The sequence below is a fragment of the Desmodus rotundus genome, chromosome 6 (assembly GCF_022682495.2).
Source record: "Desmodus rotundus isolate HL8 chromosome 6, HLdesRot8A.1, whole genome shotgun sequence".
Lineage (NCBI taxonomy): Eukaryota > Metazoa > Chordata > Mammalia > Chiroptera > Phyllostomidae > Desmodus > Desmodus rotundus.
Window position 1 is genome coordinate 45,811,595 of NC_071392.1, and position 12,915 is coordinate 45,824,509.

Sequence of the window (12,915 nt, forward strand, 5' to 3'; positions counted from 1 at the left end):
TAGAAAAATATATATAGGATGTCCTCACCCCCACAAACCTGAGCTGGGGAAAGGGACAAATGGAGCAGGGCCATTCAGAGCTGTTTTGGGTAGCAACAGCTGTGCAGCTAACCTCTGGCATGGTCATTTAACATATCTATAACCTTTAACTGGTTTCATGGATATGTTAAATAGCTGTGGCTATGCTTTGAGCCAGAGAGATGGGAGTGGCTTCCACCCAAGATGTAACTGGGAAGTAACCCCCACCCCTGGTTACAGCACCTGCGTGAGAGCTTGGAGAAGATTGGCTCTTCGCCATGGGGCCACAACTGCCCGGACTTACTATGGCAGCCCAGTAAAGCTGGGAGAATATGGGAATGCTGGCAGGTGTAACTGATTGTAGGAGGAGTCGAAAATGGGGCTGCAGAGGAAGACTGGCATTGGGATTTAAACCCAGGAGCAGCAGCCATACCCGGGAGAGGACCACGCAGCTTTGTTGGAGTAGGGGGAGAGAACCACGTTGCTTTGGCAGAGTGGGGACCCCCGTGGTGGTGACACAACTGATGGTGCCAGGAGCCTGAATCACGGACTTCTACTTCTTTTCCTGAGATACGGTACCCCAGAGTGGGCAGAGGGAGAAGGAAGGACTGTGTGCACCTGTGGGTATTCTAAAGGACTTTAATATCTTAATGAAGACATTGTAAGTCTGTGTAACTTTTAAATAAATAATTCCTTTCCTTTTCACCAGTCTGTGGCATTGAGAGACATCTTTCCTCTGGCGGCCCGCAAGGCGAACCTAGTAGGTGCGGGAGGGGGGGTGCCCAGAGAGAAAGCGGGCATCCTTTTGGTACTAGTATATTTGGTACTAGTATATTGTTCACCACCCCCTCCCCCCACAGGTCTGTTCTGTAACACTTTCACCATGTTATTGACTCCAAAGGGCTTCCCGCCCCTCAGTCACCTCTGTTTTCAGATCAACTGCCAAAGTATCACAGAGCTTGTTTTTAAGTAACATTTATTTCATATAATCATGGCCCCAAAGCAATTCATATAACTTTTATTACAGTATATTGTTATAATTGTTTTATTATTAGTTATTGTTACTCTCTTACCATGCATAGTCTGTAAATTAAACTTTATCACAGGTATGTATATATAGTAAGAAACATAGTATATGAGGGTTCACTACTATCCATGGCTTCAGGCATCAACTGGGGGTCTTGGAATGTATCCCCCACAGATAAGGAGGGACTGCTGTAATTACATGTCCTCAATACCAAGCTTTATGCCCCCGTCCCAAGTATAACCTTCATGAATGACATTGTGCCACTAGGTGACAGTAAGGTCAATTACCTGTTTGCCATCATACAGCATGTATTTTGGTAATACAGTATTTTGGTATTATTATTTTTGGGGGGGGGCTTCTTGCTTTCAACAAATAAATACTCAGTAGAATTTGGTTATAAAGACACTGTCTACAAGGGACATCTTTGAATTCTCCAAGGACATGGCTGGATGATCCTCAGAGTATGTGACTGTCAGATAGAGAAACACTGTGGTGGGTACCCCTTTTTTTGTTGTATTTTAAATGTGGTTGTTATTGTTTGTATTGCTTATTTTCTACCTTTGTATTGCTTAATTTAATTTGACTGCTGGTGACACTGATTTACAATCACAATAATTATCAAATGTTGTTAATGTACCATCTGTTCCATAGAACATGTTCACAAACCTACTTCACAGCCTCCACTGAGCACTCCCCATCCATTAGTATATCGGTAATGATTGACCTTCTATTTTAATCAGTATACTTTCAGATATATTAGTTTATAAGAACTAGTTTGAAAAAGGCCTTTTCCCAGAAGATTTTATTTTAATATAGACATCTAATGATTCTTCTTATTCATTAAGTTTGAGAATCTACAGATACAAGGCTAGAATGTTCAGTAAATAATTTTCAAACCCTGGCTTTGTTCTTAATAAGTTCATTATATTGTCTCAGCATCACAAGTCATAGATTTTTAAAGTAGCATGTTATGCTCAGTGCATATTCTTCTCACTGTTAGCATTTCAAATAGATTCCCATGACAGCTGAACCCCACAGGGTCCCCACTGGCTGCTTCTGACTTACTGGAAGACTGCAAACCCAGCTGAGAGGATTGTGGGGTCACAATCTTCAGCGGCACCCCTCACCATGACCAAGAGCATTTCCAGGGACAAGGAGACATGACTGGCTTAAACCTGTCAGCAATGCCCACCCCTCCCCACACGTGATTCTTCTTGATTGTACTCCCTCTCTGAGCTAATCGAGGGCAAGGCTTCAAAGGAAAAACAGACCAGCTCCTCACCACAAATATTCTGGGGCTCCTTGGAATACAATGCAGTGCAAAGATGCTGACTCAGTACTTGGCAAAGGTAAACTAACAGACCCTGAAATTGATATTTGTGGTACCTATATTCCCATTAACTAGAATTGTCAAGCACTCAATCTGTGACAGACACAGTTTGTAGAGAACAACATTATTGAAACAATACTGATCGACCTACATCACCAAAATTGTAGGTATGATATAATGGCTTGAGTTCAAAACTTGGCTCTGTATCTTGCTTCAATGTGCTTTAGATATACCTGCAAACCCTTCACCCCCCCAAAAAAACTGTGGTTTCTTCATTGATAAAAAGAAGAATAATGTCCCTCTTACAGAGTTGTTGAAAATGTAGTAGAATTTGTAAAAATTGAAAATTTAAACCTAGGATATGCTTTCCCCCTCATTTTTCTTTTTTGCCTTTTCTTTGTTTTATTATTATTAAAACCACTAAAAACATCCAAGTACAGCTGTGTTTTTGTTTGTTTTTATTGTTGTTTTGGTGGATAGTGGTTTTTATTCCTCCTGAATAAAACCTTAGGAGAATTGCTGGGGTGTGTGGTTAATGCATGTGAAACTTTTAAAGAAACTGGTAAACTCTTTTCCTAAGTGGCTGTACCATTTGGCATTACCAGCAACATCAACATGAGACAGTTCTGATTGCTCTGCATCCTTGTCAGCACTTGGTATTTTCAGTTTGTTGCTGTTTGTTTGCTATCTTCAGTTAATCTAATATGTGTGTACTGGTATCTCCCTGTATACTGGTGGCATCTTCCTACTTATTAATGATATTGAGTGTCTTCCATGTGTTTTCTGCCATCTTCATATATATGTTTGATAAGGTGTCTGTTGACATCATTTGTCAAATTTTTAACGGGTTATTTTATTATTGAGTTGTGTGAGTTCTTTACATAATACCAGCCCTGTGTTATACCAGTCACTCAGTCTGTGCCTTGTGTTTTCATTTTCTTAACTGAAGAAAAATATTTTAAAATTTTGATGAAAAATTACTTATCACTTTTTCCTTATATTGTTTGCAATTTTTGTGTCCTAATAAATCTTTGCCTCATCCAAGATAACAAAGATTTTTTCTTTTTTCCTTTGGGATTTTTATAGTTTTAGGTTTTAAATTTAAATTTATAATACATTTTAAGTTACTTTTTATATATTATCCAAGTTATGCGTCAAGGTTTTTGTTATGCTTATGGATGTCCAATTGTTCCAGCATCATTAGTTAAAACAACTATCCTTTCTCCACTGAATTATCTTGGCATCTTTGTCAAACATCAATTGATTTATCTATCAATCCATCTATCACCTACGTACCTATGATCAACTGATTGAACACAGGTGCTAAGATAGTTTAGTGGGTATATATAATATATACCATATATAAGAATATATGTATAATTCTGGAGTCTGTATTATGTTCCCCTGGTCTTTGTGTATGTACTTTCAACAATACCTCACTATCTTAATCACTGTAGCTTTATATTTGGTATTCAAATCTGTTAGTGTAAATCCTCCAATTTTTTTTTCCTATTTTTGAAAAATTGTTTTGGCTATTCTACTTCCTTTGCATTTCCATATAAACTTTATAATCAGCTTTATCAATTTGTTTCCCCCCAAAATCCTGCTAGGATTTTAAATATTATTACATTAAATTTATATGTAAATTTGGGGAGAAGTAACTTAATGTAGAATCATTCAGTTCATGAACACAGAGTATATCTCCATTTACTTAGGTCCTCTCATCATTGTTATTTTGTAGTTTTCAACATACAAACCTTGTACATTTGTTTATCTAAGTATCTCCTGCTTTTTGGTACTACTGCATTTTTTATTTGTTTCTTTTTTTAAAAGATTTTATTTATTTATTTATTTTTAGACAGAGGGGAAGGGTGAGAGAAAGAGAGGGAGAGAAGCATCAGTGTGTGGTTGCCTCTCACATACCCCCTACTGGGGACCTGGCCTGCAACCCAGGCATGTGCCCCAACCAGGAATCAAACCAGCAACCCTTTGGTTCACAGGCCAGCACTCAATTCACTGAGTCACACCAGACAGGGCTTATTTCAATTTCTGATTGTTAATTTCTAGTATAAAGAAATACAATTGATTTTTGTATATTGTCCTTGTATTCTGTAGCCTTGCTAAAGTCACTTATGACTTTTAGAAGTTTGTTTTACAGACAACTTGGAATTTCCTGCATAGTAAATTAGGTCTCTGCATTTAGTGACATTTTTATTTCGTGTATTCCAGCCTGCATGATTTTATTTCCTTTTTCTCTGTTATTGCATGGGCTAGAATCTCCAGGATATTTATTTATTAGAGTATTAATAGGAATGGTGAGAGTATATTTCATAGAAGTAGTGAGAGTAGACATCTTTGCCTTATTCCTGATGTTGGAGGGAAAGCACTAGATCTTTCAACATTAGCTGTGATGTTAGCTGCAGGTTTTTCACAGCTGCCCTTTACCAAGTAGAGAAAGTTCTTTTAATTTGTCATTTGCATGGAGGTTGGTTTTTTAAAATCATAAATGGGTGTTGGATTTTGTCAACTGATTTTCTTTACCTATTAACCATGTGGTTTTCTTTAGTCTGTTGACTGGTGAATGATATTGATTGACTTTGTGTGTATTAAATCAGTCTTGCTTTCTTGAGAAAACCTCACTTGGTTATGATGTATTATTTTTTTATATATTCACGGTCTTTGATTCATTATTTTGCTGTGGATTTCTGTATCTATCTTAATGAGGGATATCGGTCTGCAAGTTTTCTTATTATGTCTCTGGTTTTGGTATCAGACTAATGCTGGCCTTGTAAAATGAGATGAGAAATGTTCCCACTTCTTCTTATTTTCTGAACGAACTTGCATACAGTAGTTATTATTTCTCCCTTCAATAAATGTTAGAATTCTCCAGTGATGTACACAGCTCCTTAGGTTATTACTTCTTGAGTAAGTTTTGGTAGTATGTGTGTTACAAGGATTTGGTTCATTTCATCTAAATAATAAAATTTATGGGCATAAAACTATTCATAATATTTTATAAGGCCTGTCCAGAAAAAAGCCCAGCTATTGCTAATATAACAAGAATGGTTTTCGCCACGCTAATGAAATCTAGCAGCCAAGGAGAGTGGACTGGAATGCACATGCATGAACAATAACAAATCTGCATCAAATTTTGCGTTAAGCTTGAACATTCTTCTGTGGAAGCAGAAACTATTTGGATGATTCAGAAGGCCGCACCTATGGGCAACTGGTGATTGGCAGCTTCATCATGAAAATGCACCAGCTCATGCATCAGGTCTTGTGCAGAGCTTTTTGGAGAAACATCAAATCACCCAGGTGACTCAGCCCCCCTACAAGCCAGAGTTGGCACCCTGCGACTTCTGGCTTTTCCCAAAACTAAAATCACCTTTGAAACAGAAGAGATTTCAGAGCATCAATGAGATTCAGGAAAATATGATGGGGCAGCTGATGGTGATTGGGAGAACTGTACTTTGATGGGGACTGAGGCATTATTGTCCTATGTACAGTGTTTCTTGTATCTTACAACTTCTTCAATAAATGCCTCCATTTTTCATAGTACATGGCTGGATACCTTCTGGACAGACCTCGTATTTTTCCTTACAATGTCTGTGAGATCAGTGGTTATATCCTTTCTATTTTACAGTTATTTGTGTCTTCTTTTTTCTTGGTTTATCAATTTTGTTGATCTTCCCCAGTAGTAGACAGATTTATTTCTCTGTTCCTTTCCTCTGGCTGCAATGTGTCCCCAATGATTATTAGATTTGTTTCCTTTCTGCCAGTGGTTTATGGCTTTTTTTCACCTGTAAGGAGGTTGGGAAAAGACATTTGAGTGGATCTTCATGCCTTTCTCCAGCAGCTGTTTCTGCCCTCACCCAAGTCTGCACAATGAAGGAGAATTTCTTCAGTCTTTTGCCCTGCCTTCCATTTTTCTTGGGGACATCGGAAAAAAGACTGTGAATACATGCAAATTCACTTTTTGTCTGCATCTCCCAGGAATTCTATATTCTCATAATGGCTCACATTCAGTCTTTAGCAACTTGTTAAAAACTTTAGCTGTATTATTTTTTCCAGCTTATATGATACCTGGCATCTGGTCCAGGGTAAGCAAATGTTCGTTTCTTGGTTTTCTTTGATTTCCAGTTACCTATCTTTTCTTAAATCTCTAGCAAGTTGGTTGCTCTGCCACCTCAGCTTTCTGATGGGCTAAGAGAAGTCATTTTTTGTAGAATTATCTTTTCCTTGCTGTAGGGTTGAAATGGTTTCTGACTTATTTCACACACAGCTTTTGATCTAGCAAATACATTTTCCAATGCCCATCAGGAAGCAGAATCACATGCATTTCTTATTTACATACAACAGACAGTTATATATATTCATGATCTTATTCCAGGGTTATGCTAATTCTCCTGCTCTGTTACAATATACCCAAAGGCACCTGAGCCATCTGGATATTACATAAAACATCATGTTGGTCCACTGTCGATGACATGGTATTAGTGGGTCTATTAAGCAAGAACCTACAAGGAATCTGGATGCATGTATGGTATGACAATGCATGTGGATGGGAAATAAACCTCAGGATGATTCAGAAGCCTTCCACATATGTGAAGTTTTAGGGGTTGGTGGTCTGGGACAGGATGTGACATCCTTTCCAAAGTAAAGGTAAGTTACTGCATGTGTATGTCCTATTGCTAACAAAGGAAGAGTGCTTCATAGGCTTCTTCAGATTCTAGAGGCACCATATACTACTCCTTTCCATTTACAAGTGATGTACAGGACTGCTATTTCTGGGTGGGGAGCAGAGCAGGAAAGAGGTCTGTCATGGATATAGGCTGTAATACAAGTAACCCTCTCTTGTGGGCTGTATAACCCAGTAGTTCCCATGGTAATAGAGACCTGTCAGAGAGAAGGATGCTGTGTGGATCCTCTGGAAAATCCCAATGTGCAGAGGGGTAGCAAAGTCCCCCTTTAGGCCGAAGCAAATAGTTCTTGGTATGCTATAGTGTCTTGGTAAGAGTAAGCATTGAACAATGAACATCAAGGGTCACATGGCCAAAATTATCCGTTATGATGAACTGGGTACTCTCAGACCCACCAATTTACCAGCTTACATCCATTTTCAAATGGAAGTGATACATCATAGATCAATCTCAAATATGTCCAGAAAACAAGAAAGCACAAGAACAGGTGGCCCAGATCCACTGTTGCACCAGTGCCTGTCCCTCAGGTCAGTCCTATGGCTTCATTGTGGGTTTCCCCATAATCAACTCACGCAAGACAAAAAAGGCTGGTTTTGCTTCAAGGATGGGTAAGCTCTGTATGTTCGTGCAAGCTGAAAATGGACTGTTGCTGCAGTAGGGCCCTACTAGCAGAAGTGAAAGACGGTGGTGAGTGGAAATCCTCTCAGTGGGCAGTTTTGAGTAGAGAGAGAATTAAACCCAAGTAAGGTTACAGTCAGACTCAGGGGCAGTTGTGAATGGCTTGTCAGGTTGGTCAGGAGCCTACAAGGAACAAGATTGGGAAATCAGGGACAAGGAAGTCTGCAGAACAGTCGTGTGGACAGCCTTATGAGAATGGGCACAGCCTGTGGGAAACTTCTGTATCCACTTCAGAGGATGCACTAACTCACCAAGTGAAAAGAAATACTGGGTCAGACAATGTCAGCTGGCCTTTGTCCTCAGCCATTCCATTGCCTGCACAATAGTCTCATGAATACAGAGTGCAGCTGTGCATGGGCCTAACAACATGGGTGGAGGGAAAGGAAAAGAATCCTGGGAGATCAAGTTCAAACTACAAAAGTCTGAGTTAATCTTGAATTGGCCTGTTAATTTCTACCGCCAACAGAACTGGGGGCTCAAAAGCTAATTCATTTATAAAAAATAAAACATGATACTTTTTGTTTGGACTGGTCACATCCAAGATGTACCTGAATTCCTTGTGTAAAGGGAGGAGCTTGAGGTTTACATTCTCATGGTCACTTCTAATCCATTTCTTACTTCAACTAAGTTTGTGGTTTCCACTTGGTATTTTGTAGACTTTAAAAGCAACTTACTCTAGTGTTAACCCATTTGTAAGAGATAGCCTCTTTCCTACAAATCGTCTTTCCCAAAGCATGGCTATTGCATGTGACAGACTATTACAGAAAACTTATGGGTTCTAAAAAATGGTCACATCTTGAAATGTAAAGCAATAAGTCAAAATTTCTCCTTGGTTATATCACCCACCCATAGAAGCTCTTGTTTGGTGCCCTTGTCTTGATCCTCAGAATCAAAAACAAAAATTTTTTTTTTATGCAGAAGAGTTCAGCCATCTTTATGCTGCCTTACTTTTTCCAAGGAAGAATTCAAGTCTCATCTTCTTGCCCTTTCTGTATCTTCTTTCTCAACTTCTGTTTCTAACTATCCAACAAGGTATTTTCTTCCCTAAAAGGTATTCTGCTGTCAACTGAGTGAATACATTTTTTTTATTCAAACTATATAATATGAGCATTACACATAATGTATGTGAATTGTCCATTACAGTACCAGGCACATAGATGTGCAAGTAGTGGTTATCATTATTACTATCATATAGTTTTAACAGTGAAAAGTATGAGGAAAAGAAAAATCAATTTCCATCTAATGGACAATGTGTACCCAGTAATATGACTCTTGCCCCCATCTCCCTTACTCAGGTAGCTGTTAGTTATTGTATGATAATGATGGAAACATCTTGACAGTTTTAATCATTATACAGGCCTGCCAGTTTCACTCTGTTCTGCCTCCTATAATTGCCTTGCTAATGACCGCCATTGTTCACGATGGAAATTAAGAGAAAATCAGTGCAAACCAATCCAACATCTGGAACCATAACTGCAAGCATGCCCTCTACTGAGTGCGATTCAATGGTTGATGTGTCATGATTATGGTAAAAATACGACAAAAGACAGATGGATATTTTCTGGAAAAAAGTTAGATACTAATTAACAAATAATCCACACTTAGATCTATTTAGAAGAAATTTTTCTTTATAATGGAGAAATTCATTATTTCTAAAATGGAGAGAAAATAAATATATAGTAATAAGAACAGCTCTAAAACAATGGGCTTTTGACATTTAAATAGCACATTTTATCTGTGAACTCAGGATTTAGAGGCCATTTTGTGCAGACTGGGCATAAAATATATTATTATATCTAAATGAGGTACTCACTCCTTTTCTTTTTTCTTTTAATATTCAAAGACCAGTTAAAAGTCTTGTATTAAAATTTAGTATTTTAAATTTTAGTCTTTAAGTGAATCCTATCTTCCCACAGAAAAACTGACCAAGGTTCCTCACAGTTTAGCAGCAACTCCCCAGGAGGAAAGTCCCCTTCTAGAGGTGCTCTGAATGCTGCCAGGCGGAGTTCAGCCAGCAAATAGGACAAATTTTCTAACCCAGAAGAGTCAACCACTGTTCCTTTATATACACTGTTCCATTACATATTTCCATTTAAATAGTGACAACCCTACCTGATTACCCCAGCCTGGGCTTCTGCCCTGAACATCAGTCTCGTCTAACTGCCTCCTTGACATCTCCACTTAGACCCTTTGCAACAGTATGGATGGGCCGGGAAAGCATTATGCTAAGTGAAATAAGCTATTCAGAGGAAGACTAATGCCATATAATGTCACTCATGTGTGGAATCTAATGAACCAAATAAACTAACAAAATAGAAACAGACTCAGACAGCTGTCAGAGGGGAAGGGGGTTGTAGGTCTGGTTGAAAAAGAAGGAATTAAGCAAAAACAAAAAAACCTTTTAGACACAGACAACAGTATGGTGATTTCCAGAGAGAAAGAGCAGTGGGGGTGGAGTAGAAGAGGGTAGAGAGGGCATAAATGGTGATGGAAGGAGACTGGACTTGGGGTGATAAATCCCCAATACAAGATGATGTTTTATCGAATTGTACACTTAAAAGCTATATAATTTTGTTAACCAATGTCACACCAATAAATTCAATTTAAAACCAACAAAAAACCAAGGTTCTCCAGTGTCCCACAAGGTCACACATGACCTAGCCGCATGACTTCTTTGATCCCATCTTCACCACAGTTGCTTTTGCTTCCTGTGCTCCAACCACATTGGCCTCCTTGTAGCCACAGCTCCTATGCTTTAGAAGAGGGAAGGAGAGACACCTGTTGAGGGTGGAGGGACAATCAGCAGTCACTGCCACACCCACTCAAATTTTGAAATGACATAAAATAAAGCATGTTTGCAAATTCTTTGACTCTCCTTCTATCAAGAAGAGGGTTTAATTCCCTTCCCTTTAAATATAAGTAGGCTATAATCACTGCCTCAAACTCAATGCTGCAAAAGTGATGCAGTATGACTTCTGATGCTGGATTAAACAAGGCCATGAAGCACCTAATGATTTCTCCTGGGATGCTGGCTTTCTGAACCTAGTCATCATGTCCTGAGGAAGAGCAGAGAGCACACGGAGATCACACACAGGTGTTCCAGGTAAGAGGCACCAGCTGGCACCAGCCCCCAGACCTGAGGCAAGCCTTCATGGAATCCCAACTTGAGTCTCAAGCTGCTGTTTGGAGCCAAGACCAGCCCAAACTACAGTTTCATGATCAAAATTGTCTTTAGGCCATTAAGTATGGAGTGGTTTGTTTCCAGCAATAGAGAACTGGAACATCCTGTTTCTGTGCCATTTTGATTAAAATTTCTGTAAGTTATCATCTATTTCATTGCCTTCCTCCTTCTATACTTCATTTTTTTTTACTCTTTCCTTACTTTTCTGTTTTGTTCTTCCTCCCATTTAATATCATGATAAGCATTTTCAATAAGCAATTCTACTAAGAGACATATTGGCCACACATATTTGAGAGTTTGTTTTTGATATTTTTATTATGTAGATTAACATTTCTACTTGTATATAAATGATTAAAAAAAACTGTTGTCACTCTGGCAGAAGAAGCTCTAAGGGGACTAAATTGTAATGGAAAAACTACAATAAAGATTACATTAAAAAAAAAAAACTTGTCACTGTAAACATTTTTGGTGGAACTTCAAACATTATTGGTGAAACTTCAATCTTAATTCTCCTACCAATCATATTTCACAGGCTGCTGATTGCCTTTGGTCCACCTGACCTGTCTTTTCTTTCTCAATATAAAACACAATAATACTTTCTGTTAAATTATAAGAACAATATAGTAATTAGAAGTAAATATACCAAAACTTGTGCTAACAGTAACCATTTTCAATTAAATAAAGCAAGACTGATGCATAAAACATCAGGAGTTTCTGTTTCAGCATCTTTTCTTGTGGATGTTTATGGGTTAGTGCATCTTATTTCCTCTGAGGCTCTCTTCATTTCCAAGTGAATGAGTCTTATGATGTGAATCTAAAGAGGGATTTAAAAAGTCCACAAACACCTGAGCCAGAGAAATACCTCTATTACAGTTGACCCTTGAACAAAGCAGAGGTTAGGGGCCAGCAACCCCGAACTCCACCCCATGTGGTCGAAAATCCATGTATAACTTCTGACTCCTCAAAAACTTAACTACTGTTGACGGGAAGCCTTGCCAATAACATAAACAATAGATAAACACATATTTTGTACATATGTACTACATACTGTATTCTTAGAATAAAGTAAGCTAGAGAAAAGAAAATATTAAGAAAATCATAAGAAAAAATGCACACATATTTTATGCATTTCTGACATATCTTTTTCTTAATTTTCTCAGTATTTGTAGGTTACGCAGTTTGCCAGTTTTTTCAAGTTGTTGCAAATCTCAAAAATATTTTCCAATATATTGAAAAAAACAGCAACATATAAATGGACTTGCACAATTCAAACCCATTTTGTTCAAGGGTCAACTGTATTGTGAAAGCCACCCCAAAGTGATGAAGTTGTGTTTGGATCTAACATTCTCCACAGAGCTAAAACTCTAACTGGGCTTGGTTTTTCCTTTTGGGGCCATATACCACATGGAATTTAGCCCAGGTCTCTTACTGCGGCTTCACATACTGAAGGAAATGAGGTTACATGAATAGTGGAAAATTGTTACTTAAAAAAATTTAACTTTCAGTTGAAGAGCAATGGTTATAACCACCTTCTATATATATATATTTTATTGTTGTTCAGTTACAATTCTCCTGCCTTTTTCCCCATTGGTCTCCCTTGGCCCCCCCCACTCCCACAGTCAATCCCCCCTCTATTGTCTGTTCCCATGAGTGTTTTGTGTTCCTTGGCTTGTCCCCTTCCCTTATTTCCCCATTATCCCTTTCCCCCATCCCCTCTGGTCACTGTCAGTTTGTTCTTTATTTTCAAGTCTCTGGTTCTATTTTGCTCATTCATTTGTTTTGTTGATTAGGTTCCATTTATAGGTGAGATCATATGGTATTTGTCTTTCACCACCTGGCTTCACTTACCATAATACTTCCCAGTTCCATCCATGCTGTTGAGAAGGGTAGGAGCTCCTTCTTTCTTTCTGCTGCGTAGTATTCCATTGTGTAAATGTACCACAGTTTTTTGATCCACTCATTTCCTGATGGGCACTTAGGC